Raw genomic sequence first — 14,165 nt, 5'->3', positions numbered from 1 at the left:
ACAACGTTCATAAACATCCCTACTATTGAAAATCACTTTAAAAACAAAAACAGGATTCAAAAAATGAAACCCACAATCAATATAAACAGGTATTTCTATAAATACCCAAAACAAATTCTCATTTGCATGGATCTAGAATGCAATTACTGAGATCTTATTTGGAAAAGGTCATACCCTTTTGGGAAACCATTGAGAATACTATACTAATACTTGGTGAACTTCTGTGTTTTACTAGCTCAGTTCAAAAGATTGATACAGCCACTAGTTACACTCAATTACCACTCCATGTTCAAAAACTATGATCAAGCCCTTATTTTCATAATCAATTGTGGCATCACTCAAGTGCAGCTACTATTGAAAGTACAACATGGAGACTCAGTGGTTAACCAAAGAAATACAGCTTTCAGCCAGGCAGAATGCAGAGGAGATTGGACAAGCTTTAAGCGTTACTAAAACAAATTACACAAAATCCCTTTTGTAGAGGAGGTTAATACATCGTGATCTCAGAATAACTCACTGAGTCATTTCATGTTTCGTCAATAGAATACGTACGTGAAAGTTGGTGAAGCAGTGTACACCAAACCGCAACTTATTAATTTCACCCGGAATTCAAACACTGATTACAAAACAAAGTACATTGCCTTGAAACTTACACAAAAGACAATCTGAATATCTAACCAGTGATCCCCACCGTTTTTCAGTTATGTATTGCGACTATTGATGATCATGTGAAATACAGAATCAATTAAAGTATAGCTTACGTGAACGCGTCCAACCTCCTCTGGGCAAAATGCAACAGTCACGATCAGTCAGGGAACATTCCATTTAAAAAAAAATTAAAATTTTGTAGCAGCTTTTTGGAAGCGTTTCAGGTCATACTGAAGGCACTTTTGGTTCGGTTATACCTAGCCAATAAAAGTATTGTGAGGAGGGTTGTTTTAACCTGAAGGATGTCTACAACAATTGTACAAACTTCATAAACAACCCTGCTACTGTAAAGTTGGGTTGTTAAGCGCATGTGCTTATAGTTTTCAGAGAAAACTTTTTGTAACAATCGTACTATCTGTTAGGTGCATACGCCTAATAAATAATTATGGTGAGTGTAACCCAGAATCACTTCATTGTAAAAGATTAGTAAATAACTTGTGCCAGTCACCATGCCAGTGTGTAAGGATATTTGACTCCATTTCCATGTGAAATCCTTCGTGATAAACAAGATCATCATTATCCAGATGGCTGACTTGCTGTATACACAGCAAAGAGAGACCTCAAGGGAGACATAAGTGCTCGAGAAGACATAAATTTTTCAGTACTTTCAGCGTTTCTTGCCATTTCTTCCTGTGTGTAGCTTTATCATCACATTTGGCCTTGTGCGCTTATCATCCATGGTTAACTACAAGAAATGTGTATGCACTTAACAAATAATATGCACTTAATAGACACATGTGCTTAACAATCCGACTCTATGGTATTGAAATAGTAGAATCACTTTCAAAGCATTCAAAAATTGAAACCACAATCAATACAATCAGGTACTTCTATAAACGTCCAAAACACATTTTCATTTGTATGGATCAGATGTTTCAAAGCGATTTACTTGTGATCTTTTGGAAAAAGTCATACACTTTTTGGAGGCCTTTGAGAAAACTGCAATTACCTGGTTAACTACCATGGTGTTTACAATCTTAGTTCAAAAGATTGATACAGGGACTATTTAACCCTTAACTTTTGAAGACGGAATTAATTTTGAATATAAAATTATGCATATGTGTGTACTGTAGGTAGAGCGTCAGGCTTCTATCACTGCACAACGGGATATTCTTATATGTAATGTAACTGAACTATTATACTTATGTATTTATAACGAATGCACGTGTGTCTGTAATTGATTCCAATTGACACTTGTAGTGTGTGTATGAGTGTGTTAATCCATGCCGAGTAGACTTCTATTACACTGGTAGCAGAGGATGGTTAGTAAACATGTTAGTATACCGAAGTCTTTTATTGATGGTGATGCTCAAGAGTGGTTCCAGCATTTTGAAATTAGTGCCGCTGCGAATGAATGGACTGCTGCAACAAAATTGTTGAAACTGCCCACGTTATTGGAAGGAGAGGCACTGGCGGTATGGTTGGAATTATCTACAGAGAGTAGTACGGCAGACTACGCCACAGCGAAGAAAAGTCTGATCAGCAAGATGGCGCCTACAGAATTTGTCTCATTAGAAGAATTTCACTCTCGCAAGCTTCGCCTCGGAGAAGCTGTCGCTCTTTACCTTCATGACCTTAAGTGACTGCTAAAGCAAGCAATGCCGGAGTTGGCGGCAGCAGCAGCAGCCAAGCCATTATTATTATACCAGTTCCTGGCGGGTTTACCTAGACCCATTAGTAGACAGCTGCACGCTGTCAGTGTGGCAGAAGAGCAAAGCTTTTGATGGCAGTTAATGAAGAAGAAAAATCTACAGCAGCAGCAGTTTCCACTCGTGCAACAGAATTTGACAAACTGAGAAGTCAAATGCAACAGCTAACAGAACAGGTGGCTGCACTTACCACAAAATCGAAGAGTGGAAATATACAACATTGTTATCACTGCAAGCAGCCAGGGCACACTCAGTGTTATTGTCCAGTAAGAAGAGCTAATCAAAGATGCTATACTTGCGGTAGACCAGGACATTTGGCAAGAGATTCCTGGCAGGGAAACAACCAGGGGATGTCTGTATGGGGCAGCAGATGTCTCCCTCGCACTTAAGCCCTATGAACACTGTTGTTATAGCTACTGTAAAGACACATGCATCTAGTATAGTAGGGAAGGTTGGTGGAATCAATAGTGAAATTTTACTTGATTCAGGTTCATCTGTGTCTCTTTGTCACAGGCCCTTGTGCAGAAATTGCCAGGAATTGAGTCTAGACCATTACCACAAGTATTACTTCAGACTGCTTCAGGTGATACTATGTCAATTATTGATTGTGTCAGTGCTGTGATATGACTTCCTGGTATGAAACAGGATATTGTACATACATTCATTGTTGTCAAAGATCTCATTGCTCCAGCTATTGTAGGTGTTGACTTTTTTCAACAGCACAAGTTAACTATGGATTTTTCAAAAGGAACTATCCAGATCTTCTCAACACCCGCTACTGTTCTTCTAACAGATGACCTGCAACGTAATTGGCAAGCTGCAGTTAAACACAAGCCACTTGTAAACCACGCAGCAGCTACACAAGATGCTTTGGATGTCACCACAGACTCTACTATTCCAGATTATGGAGTTCCAAAGCAGTTTGATCTTCCCTATTGCCAAACAGCTGAGTTGTCTAGTGTTATTTCAGAATGCAAAGATCTTTTCTCTACAACTCCTGGTCATACCTCACTAGCTTGCCACCACATTCCTACCCAGGGTCCTCCAATCTGTGTACCTCCCAGGCGAGTACCAGTCCATTACAGAAATGAAGTGGAAAGACAAATCCAACAAATGCTTGAACAGGGAGTTATCACTGAGAGCAGCAGCCCCTGGATGGCCCCAACTGTCTTCTTTCCTAAAAAGTCTGGTGAATTGCGTATTTGTATTGACTACAGCCAACTTAATAAGCAAACAGTAAAAGATGCATATCCCTTACCTCTCCCAGATGAAGTGCAGGATAAACTAGCAGGGTGCACAGTATTTACGACCTTGGATTTGCATAGTGGATATTGGCAGCTACCAGTGGTTCCTCACGATCAACTAAAGACAGCATTTTGCCCTGGTCCAGGCATGGGTCTATATCAATTCTGCCGTATGCCTTTTGGTCTCACAGGTGCCACAGAGTCCTTCCAATGTTTAATGGACTCAGTAACAAGAGGACTACCTTTCGTCATGCCATACCTTGATGATTTACTAATTTACTCCCCAATACCACAAGTCCATCAACAACATTTACGTCAAGTTTTTCAACGTCTTCAAGATGCTACGTGGAAAATATGTCACATAGGCTTACCACAAGTCTCTTATTTGGGTCACATTTTTGATGGCAGTGGTATGCATCCTGACCCCAGCAAAGTTGACAGTATCCATCAATAGCCACCATCTTCTAATGTTACAGAACTAAAACAATTCCTTGGCCTTGCATCCTATTACCACCGATATATCAAAGGCTTTGCCGACATTGCAGCACCTCTTCACAATTTGACCAAAAAGTCTATCTCTCTTTTTCATGGACTGAGGACTGCAATAAAGCCTTTTCACTGCTGAAGTCTATGCTTATTCAAGCACCAATATTGGCATTTCCATATTTCACCAATACTGCAGCTCCCTCCTTGTTGCAAACTGATGCCAGTGTTGTGGGTCTCGATGCCGTTTTAGAACAAGATGGCTATGTTATAGCCTATGCCAGCCGCACATTGAACAGTGCTGAACAGCAGTATAGCACAATACAGAAAGAATGTCTTGTAGCAGTTTTTGTTTTAAAACAGTTTACTTGCTTGGCCACTTCTTTCAACTACTCACAGATCATGCTCCCCTTCAATGGCTTTCAGCTCAAAAGATGGAATGGTTATTGTGTCGCTGGGCATTAGCCATGCAGGAATATAGTTTTCAAATAGTTTATTGTAAAGGCAGTCTCAATGTGAATGCTGATGCTTTGTCACGCTCTCCTATTCATAGTTCATCACAACCAGTAGCAATGACTTCTGTTCAACAACTTACCATTCGAATTAAAGATGCTCAACAGTCAGATCCTGTGTTTCAACAAATCTACCAAACATTATTGTCGTCACCAGATAAACCACCACATGACCCTGCATGGAGACAATCACCACTACGAAGGTATGCTCAATTGTGGCACCAATTGTGTATTGTTGATAATGTCATTTGTCGTACTTACTGTTCCAGTCCAGCTTCAGAAAGTGTCACTGTACCATTAGTACCACCTACCTTACATTCTGAGTTTTTACAAGAGGCACATGTTATTCCCAGTGCAGGTCACCAAGGGTACCTCAAAACCTTAAGCCGTTTGCAACAACAGGCGTATTGGGCTGGTATGGCTGGTAATGTACAACAATACTGTCAACAATGTAATACATGTCAAGTGCCCAAGTTACCATCTCCTATTCAGGCACCACTTCACAACCCATGGGAGGTGCTAGCTGTAGACATTTTGGAAGTGCCAATTTCTCGTAAGAATCACCACTACTTACTGGTTATCATGGACTACTTTACTAAATGGGTTGGTGCCGTTCCACCTCGTGACCAGACAGCAGTTTCAATCAGTGATGCTATCATCAAGTTATGCAGTAACTTTGGGATTCCAACAGTCATACACTCTGATCAAGGTAGAAACCTTGAAAGTTGTCTTTTTTCAAGTGCTGCAATGCAAACCTTTAGCACCCAGAAGTCAAGAACCACGGCCTACCATCCCCATGGAGATGGAATGGTTGAACGCTTTAACCGTTCTGTATTGCAAATGCTAAGATGTTATGTGGGTCAAGAAGATGACTGGGAGTGTTACTTACCATCGGTACTGTATGCATATAGAACAACACAGCACTCTTCAACAGGCGTATCTCCATTCTTACTAATGTTTGGACGCCAGCCACAACCTTCTCCATTTAAACCACCAACTGCCTTTGATCTAAACACTTACACTGCAGAACTACAAGCTAAGTTGGCACACTTACAAGATTTAGTTCATACGAATTTGGCCTCTGCTGCACGGAAACAAAAGTTTCACTACGATAACCATTCCAAAACTAGATCATTTCAACCAGGAGATCCAGTTTGGAGATGGGAAGACAAGTGGACTGTTGTGGAACTTAGGACTCTCATAAATCTGAAGATTACAAATGGGACAAAGACTAAAGTAGTACACACTAACTGGGTTCAACACAGAAGTATACCACAGACTGATAACACATTACCAACATATGGACACTCTTCATCAAACTGGTATCCTCCCCCCCCCAGTTTCACATCATGTCATAGAGTCTGCTTCGGAATCACGCTATCCGCAATGCAGCAGAAGACCACCAGAATGGTTTCAACCTTAGTAACTTACCAAGCTTGGAACAAGCTTTTTAGAACGGGGGACAATTGTAATGTAACTGAACTATTATATTTATGTATTTATTGTCTGTACTCACAAGCTTTAATTATAACGAATGCACTTGTGCCTGTAATTGATTCCAATTGACGCTTGTAGTGTGTGTATGAGTGTGTTAATCCATGCCGAGTAGACTTCTATTACACATACACAAAATAAAACTTTATTTCAAGTACTACAAGAACATGTAAACAGATTTACATAACATTTAAGAATACTTTTGATATGAAGTGACAAATTACAGACATAGCCTTTACTAGAACTTGGTGGAATTTTAAATTGTACAAGCGTTCATTTAAAAATCACATGATCCATTGCACATACTTGATTCAGTAGCGCACGAGAATTCTAATGGAACTTAGTTTAAGACCATAGCAGACATTTGATGAAGAAGGCTCTTTTTTAAGTGGTGTGATGAACAGCGTTTTACTTAAATTTTCAATGTTTTGTGTCATTTTATTGGGAAGTTCATAGTACATAAGTAGCATGGTAGCTGTGGGATCTTTTTGTCATTAATACCTGAGAAGTTATTCGGGTTTTTACAAAGACACGCGTCAAAGCGTAAATATGGACTTATGGTTGCCAAAGGGTTAAACACATATAGGCCAGAAAACTGCCCCAAATCTGCATGCCTTGCACAAAGCACTGACGAACACCTAATCGACTGCTCAATTAGAGTATTTTGTCAACATGTGCATGTTTTATTAAAGCAGTTGAGTAAAGCTCTGTATATAAATGTTCGATTTTATGTACTATTCGATTATATGAACACCCTTCCTCCCCCCCAATTAGTTCAGAAAATTGAGGTTCCACTGTATAGTTAGTTACCTGGCCATACATATAAGCTTCTACTTGTAAAGACACTTTCCTCAAAAAATTTTGTGACCATAAGGATTAAAACAGTTACATCAATAATACAATGATCTTCAAATTTAGGTCACTGTTAGTTGCCATTTTGAACTGCAAGGCAAAGATTCAACTTCACATTCTCACAAAAAAATATATGATCTTAATAGATGACCTCATACACATAGCATTTTAAAAATCTCTTTGAAATGGTCACTAAATAATGATTCATATTAATTTAGTGTAACCTGATTAGTCAAGATGCCTACCGTATAGTAAAAAACTTTGGCGGTAAAAAGGTGTAATGAAACCCCTCTGTTGAAAAAATTGGCGGAAAAAACTTTGGCTATTGAAATAATATTCGCCGAAATTTTTACCGTCAAAGTTTTTACTGTATGGTATGTAAAGATAACGACAAGGTGTCAACTCATCAGTTAAGTAGTGTATTAAGTATATAGGTAGCTAGCATTGTTGTTGTAGCAGTACCGACTTTTGTAGCTATACCGATCTAATGACGTGGTAGCATAAGCATACTTCGCTATCTGTCGCTATCTCTTGCGTTTTGCAGGAAGCGACCGCATTTACTTTTCCTGTAGTGACCTCCAGTAGCAGAGGTTATCACATACATCAAAGTAGTTGGCCAAATCCATCGCGAGACGATGAACTAGCTGACGTGCCAGGAAGCCGGTCGGATTTTCTATCCCAAGAAGTGCTTACAACAGTGGGACAAATTCTTAGGAAGATCTCCAGTTCGCTCAATCTTTATTGTGTGGTGGTACGAGCTGACCTTCATCTCAAGTTCTAGTTACTCAATGTGCTCATGTGATAATCTAAAATAATTGGCGTTTTGGCGAATTGAACGCTATTCGTCAAATTCGTCAAAGTTTTTACCACCAAAGTTTTTTACTATATGGTATGAGACTAACAAAATTATGATTTGTTAATAAAATTCGAAGTACAGTGCATATAGCTACTAGCTAGGGCCAAACTTTGTGGCTTTATTAACAAGGTTACCGCTATATAACTACCATTATATTATTTTACTATCTTGCATAGCCAGACTGATTTCTTATAATGCAATGAGCAAAGGAATGCACAAGAATGTATAAGATGTCTACTGAGAATCCACCAGACCCTTCTCCTACAAAAAGCCACCACATACATTATATAATACAGTCCTTATCAGTTAGCTAACCAACACATTTCCAAAAAGCTATTATGATGTACTTCATTGTCTTGTAAATTGAGATTGTATACATTAAATATTTTCATAGGTGCTTCTACACAATTGGACATTTTTTTTGAGGGACTTATTTTGAGATTAAAAATGAGAGCTCATTATTTGAGGCTTGATCCTAAAGCTATTTTTGGACTTACTTCATTTGTCAAATGTAACAAAGTGATCTTATTGTACAGGTCGTCTCGTAGAGGTACTCTAATACAGAGGTGGTCTTTGTAAAGAAAATACAGCTTATGAAGTTTCGACTAATTTCAGTTTTTCAGTTTTATTTCCACTGTTTCCAATGTCCCATTTACCACACAGTTAATCAGAAAGACACATTGTTCAGTATTAACTGTATAATGACATCAAAAGACTTGATGCTTGCAGCAAGCCTTTTCCAAACATTTTAAACTGTACTAAACGTGAATGGCTAGCATCCCTAATCTTTAAGATCACTGAGATTCTTATATACATGTACATTCTACAACTGATTGTGGGTTTTGGTAATCAAAATATACTAAACTCTTACAATGAACATAATACTATACACAGGTGATAAAATTCTTTAGTATGTCCATATCTTAATTTTATGTGTGCTGTGACTTTCCATTTCAAAGTTACATAATAACTAACAAATAACTCTATTAACATTTTTTTTTTAAAACAATGAGAAGGCCATTAAACCAGTCTAGCAGCATGAAAAGTTTACAGTGAACATAAGCCATCATATCTTGCTATAATGTATGCAGTTTGAGGCAGGAGGAACATAGACAAAGATCAAATGAATAATAGTGCTATTATTTCCATACAACACTGAAAGGAAAATATAGCACTGTTCATCACACGCATAAAGTAAATCACTAGAAGTAGCCAAAAGGATGGTATTTGTTTGTTTTATGAACACACTTGTATCATATAGACACTTATTGTCTGATGGGAGAAAACCAATGCAGTTCGAGTCTACAAAATGAACATTCCAAACAAAGACAACTAGAAAGCACTTAATGCACTGCCGCGTCAGGAGCTCACTAGTGTCGCAAACCTTGCAGCATTCGAGTTCCTGGCCACACTCATGCAATATAGTGGTCTGGCATGGTCTTGAACCAAACACAGCACTCGATTTCACCTCATGTTGTATTAGTCTTTCACACATGCCCTTGTGCTATATTGCACTCGTGGCATTGCTTTAACTTAGCCTAGAATTTGTAGTAACACAGGTAAGCCGTACATCACTTATACTAAACTTACTAGAACATGTGAAAGCATTTTGGCATGTTTCTTCTCAGTGACTGAGATACTGACCTTGAAAGAACTTGCTTCACTCCAAGAAAGTACTAAAAGTTTAATAAAATGTTTTCACAACAATAACTTTGTGTCTCATTATTTACGTGGTTAATTTATTACCATAGTTGAAAATTTCAATGTGTGAACTATAATTCTAATCCAATCACCATTCATTGTAAAAAAAATGATGTCAAAGCCCTTATTGTCAAAAACCAATCATGGCACTATCCAAGTGTGGCCGAATGTACACTTCTTTGACAAACCATAAAATAATGTTGATTTTTGTAGGACTGCAAAATTTTGGCATAACAACAATTACAAGAAATTAGAAATTGTACATTGAGTAAGGATCAGAGAAATAGAAAGCAGTGAGGTCAGCTATACCTACAACTATACTAATGACACTCGATAGTACCTGTTAATAGTGGTCGTCCCATAATGGTACACTGCCATTCAGGAAGACATTTTAAAGTGAATCAACTTTGTAATGAGATCAAAGGCTTAGTGTTTATAGCAAAGTTTTTCCAAAAGTGATGGTTAGTCTTGTTGTTTAAGACACTATACTGAGTTCCTTATATACATGTACTTTCTGCAACTGATTGTTATATCCTTCTTAGGCAGCACCATAATCATATCACTACTCAGTTTACTACACTATGATTGTATGGGGCTTGACTTCATGTACATATGGTCACCACTAAACCACCAAAAATTAATTACTACATCAAATTCGGTATTCAGTATTTTTAGAAAACCACTTTGGTATTTGAAAATACTTTTATTAACTACTAATACCTTAAATACCTCCCAACCATAGCCATTGCAAATATACCTAAAAAAGACCACTTGTGACTAACAATAGGATAATGTTGGATGATGCCTCACAACATTGCTGACCCTTGTAAACAGAACCTTTTTTACTTATGAACAACTATTGCCTCGAATTACGGCTGGTCTTGTATAAACTCCTGGTCCCGTTTAGTCACAGGGGATATACAGCATCATAACAAAAATAAACGGCGATCCATTGTCTGTGAGGGGTGACACTATGTACGGACTCAGTGACGATATTAGTGATGAGTTGCTTGTAAAAGCATCATAGGAATTTGAGATTAAGTTTGGGGAAGAACTACGACGCTCGAGTAATTGCAAGCTACAGCCTTTTGTTACAGTGTGCAATCAAACGGTGACGTCCGTCTATTGCTAGAATCTCTTCCAAAAATAGACTTTAGCAATGCAGTGAACTGCAGTCAACTTCACCTTTACTCACTTGAACAGTGAGTAGGTTCTAGCATAACTGTTTGACTTGAAGAACAGTGACTAGATCTTTTTGACTTTGTACCCTTGTTGTGTTTATTACAGTTTGGTAAAAACAGTTTCTGGTTAATAATAAATTCTTGTGTGCATAGTGATAACTAATTAACTAGTGTGTGGTTAGCCATGAGTCTCTTAATGAATAAGAGACTCATGTTGGAGTCTCTTCGTGATATAGAGACTGCTATTTTAATGGAACTTCAAAGCATTGCCAACATACCATTTTCTAAGTATGGTAAGGAGAACTTTTGCAAGCATGTCTAAGGATCTATTCATGTTTTTATGCAAAACATATGTGAGGCCACATTTAGAATACTGCGTTCAGCTGTGGTGCCCTTACCTAGCTAAGGACATAGATTTGCTTGAAAAGATGCAAATGAGAGCTACAAAGCTTGTCAAAGGAATCGGAAGACTCCCATACACAACTAGATTGCAAAAGTTAGGACTATATTCATTGCATTGTTGACGTAAACGAGTATAGAAACATATAAGATTTTGAAAGGATATTACAACATTGAATGGTCAGTTATTTGTGTTGAACCAATTTCAGCCCACCAGAGGACACTCCATGAAGTTCTATAAAAAACAGTCAAATACAATACTTCGCAATAATTTTTTCACTCAAAGAGTCAATAATTGTTGGAATTCACTTCCTGAATATGTGGTGTCAGCATCAAACATTTCTTTATTCAAAAAAACAACTAGACTTTTACTGGGAACACGAGATATGGATATGAACAAAGGCCTAGTGCCTAAACTTACTTTTGCATAATTTATCCTGTGTTTGTATATCCATAATAACAGGAAGACACTTTGTCAATTATTAACTGTGTAAGGAGGTTATCAGATCAAAGACTTACTGCTTACAGCATAAGGCTTTGCCAAAAAATCGTTTTTACCACTACGAATCAATAACAACAATCACATCATTTAAGATCACTGAGTTCCTTATATATACGCACATTATACAATGCATTGTGGGTTTTGGTTATCAGAATACACAAGCAATCATTCAAATTTTTTAATGTTTACCTATACCTTAGAGAAGCTCACTAAACCAGTCTAGCAGCTAGAAAAGTTATAAAGAGTTCATATTTTAAAATGCTTGCGTGTAGCTATAATGTATGTAGGTCAGGAGGAACACTATAATTTATTAAAGCAGTTGCGTGTGCAAACATCAAATGAATAATAGTGCTATTATTTCCATACAGCACTGAAAGGAAAATACAGCATTGTTGATCACATGCGCAACATTTTTTTAAAAGTAGCCAAAACAATGCTATCTGTTTGTTTTATGACCAAATTTATTTGTCTGATGGCTGAAAACCAACGCAGTTCAAGCCTATAAAATGAACGCTACAAACAAAATGGCCAGACAGCACTTTAAACCAGTTTAGCACTGTCACACTCATGCAATAAAAAAAAAGTGTGGTCTTGAGTCAAATACAGCACTCAACTTCACCTCATGCTGTTTTAGTGTCTCATCCACGTCTTCGTTGCTTTTTCCACATTACATTCGCAGCAGTACTTTAACTAGTATTTGTAGTGACACAGGTAAGCCATACATCGCTCACACTCCAGCTGTCACTACTAGATTTTACCTCCACACAATACAGCAAAAGGTGTAGGCTATATGGGAATTTCCTGGGCATGGTGATACTGTACACTAAACTTACCAGAACACGTGAAATCATATCGGACATGTTTCTTCTCAGTGACTGAGATACTGAACTTGACAGAGCTTGCTTCACTCGAAGAAAGTACTAAGTTCAATAAAATGTTTTCACAAAGCTTCAATAATCGCTTCCACTAAACCTAGCTGTTTAGTTACTATCATCAGAGATTCCGCAATTTGTTAGTTTAGTTTTTGAGTAAGTTGATTTTGTGCTACTACTAAAAACACCAGGCACCCATGCAGTTAATACTATTCCTTCTAGCTAAATAGGCAATTACTCAACCATGTATAGAACTCATCTTTTATGTAATGCTGCACAGTTTTGGCCCAACAACAATTACAAGAAAATAGAAATTATACATTGAGTAAGGATCAGAGAAATAGAAAGCAGTGAGGTCATCTATATATACCTACAGCTGTACTATATACCTACGAGTTTGCCTGGCCTTAGTGGGAACATAAAAGCAATGGGGTTTACACCTTCAGCTATACTACACAGTAGACAATCCAAAAAAATAAACAAACAAGTCTAAGGAAACATTACAATTTTAAGTTTGATTGGTGATCATTGAAAAAAAAAACATATCTTGTGGAAGGCGCCATCAATAAGTATTGTAGCTTGGGTCAACTTAAAATAGTTCAATTATTTTTCCACAATCGCAAATCATCTTACGGTGAATTCTCTTGACTTAAACTGTGGAATGTTTTTTTCCATCCAAATATGACACACTACACACACACACACACACACACACACACACACACACTACACATACACACACTACACACTACACACCTTGTTGCTCTGACAATCTCTGGCTACGAAGTTTATTCACCACATCATACATCTTCCGTTGTTCATCATGTATCTGCTTTAGAAAATCTCTCATTTTCCTTTGAATTCCTCCTTCTTTACCAACAAAAGACAGTCCTCTTTGCAATGAATCTAACGATCAATGTTTCTCCTATGGAAATGACGCAGGCAACAAGGGGGACATCAGAAACTTGATTCATTTGTTGTTTAGCAATAGAGTGTTCCCATAAATCCTAGAAACACATGTTCATGTAAAAATGAAAAGGTTTCTCAAAACGTTAATGGCATTGGTATGCTCTGCAATACAATGGAGCCTGGTCACCAGCATAGGAAGCCAACCTCTCTAAAAAGTCTAATATTAAGTTTTCCAATCGAGGTACTAATCCAGCAAAACCACAGTATTAAGGTCAGCCAAATTAATTCTGGGACAAAAATGTACTTTTTGTACAATTGAATGTTCAGAAATGAACGTTAGAATAGTTTGTTTCCAATATTTAATTAATATGCATTAATATACTACGGAGAAACGTGGTAGTGATAGCTGGAGTATGATTTACCTGTGTTAGTACAATGAATTATGGTGCTCTACCTTCATACACATTATAGCTACACACGATATGAAGGTGTTATGTTCACTGTAAATTTTTAATGCTACTAGACTAGTTTATGACCTCCAAAAGTATAAAAAGGCATTCAAAATTTTGAATGCCTTCACCTATGACTATTTCATAGACTTATTTCATGGTTGTAGGTAAGTGTATTATTTTTGACAAGACTTTTTGCTTTAAGCAACAAGTCCTTGACGTTATTATGAAGTTAATTCACATCAAACATGTCTTTCTGAATAACAGTGTACCAGTATGGGATGGCTCCTATTAACAGTTAGTATATGACTGAATTACTGGTTGAGTATATACTAGTACAGTAGTAAGTATGAC

At 37.5% G+C, this 14,165-nt stretch overlaps 1 long non-coding RNA gene across 5 annotated transcripts in view; it reads right to left on the bottom strand.

The window, feature by feature from the left end:
- The window catches only part of LOC136247380 (uncharacterized), a 177,575-nt gene that overhangs the window by 98,816 nt on the left and 64,594 nt on the right, over nucleotides 1–14,165 (bottom strand). For 4 of the 5 annotated variants that reach the window (XR_010697453.1, XR_010697456.1, XR_010697454.1 and 1 more), the window contains one exon: nucleotides 13,210–13,460. The exons of the other annotated variant lie outside the window; for it this stretch is intronic. This is a non-coding gene — a long non-coding RNA (uncharacterized lncRNA). The remainder of the gene's footprint in view (nucleotides 1–13,209; nucleotides 13,461–14,165) is intronic. 5 annotated transcript variants of the gene reach the window in all.

This window comes from Dysidea avara, chromosome 2 (genome assembly GCF_963678975.1).
Source record: "Dysidea avara chromosome 2, odDysAvar1.4, whole genome shotgun sequence".
In the NCBI taxonomy this organism is placed as follows: domain Eukaryota; kingdom Metazoa; phylum Porifera; class Demospongiae; order Dictyoceratida; family Dysideidae; genus Dysidea; species Dysidea avara.
This window is presented reverse-complemented; position numbering and strand designations above follow the sequence as displayed.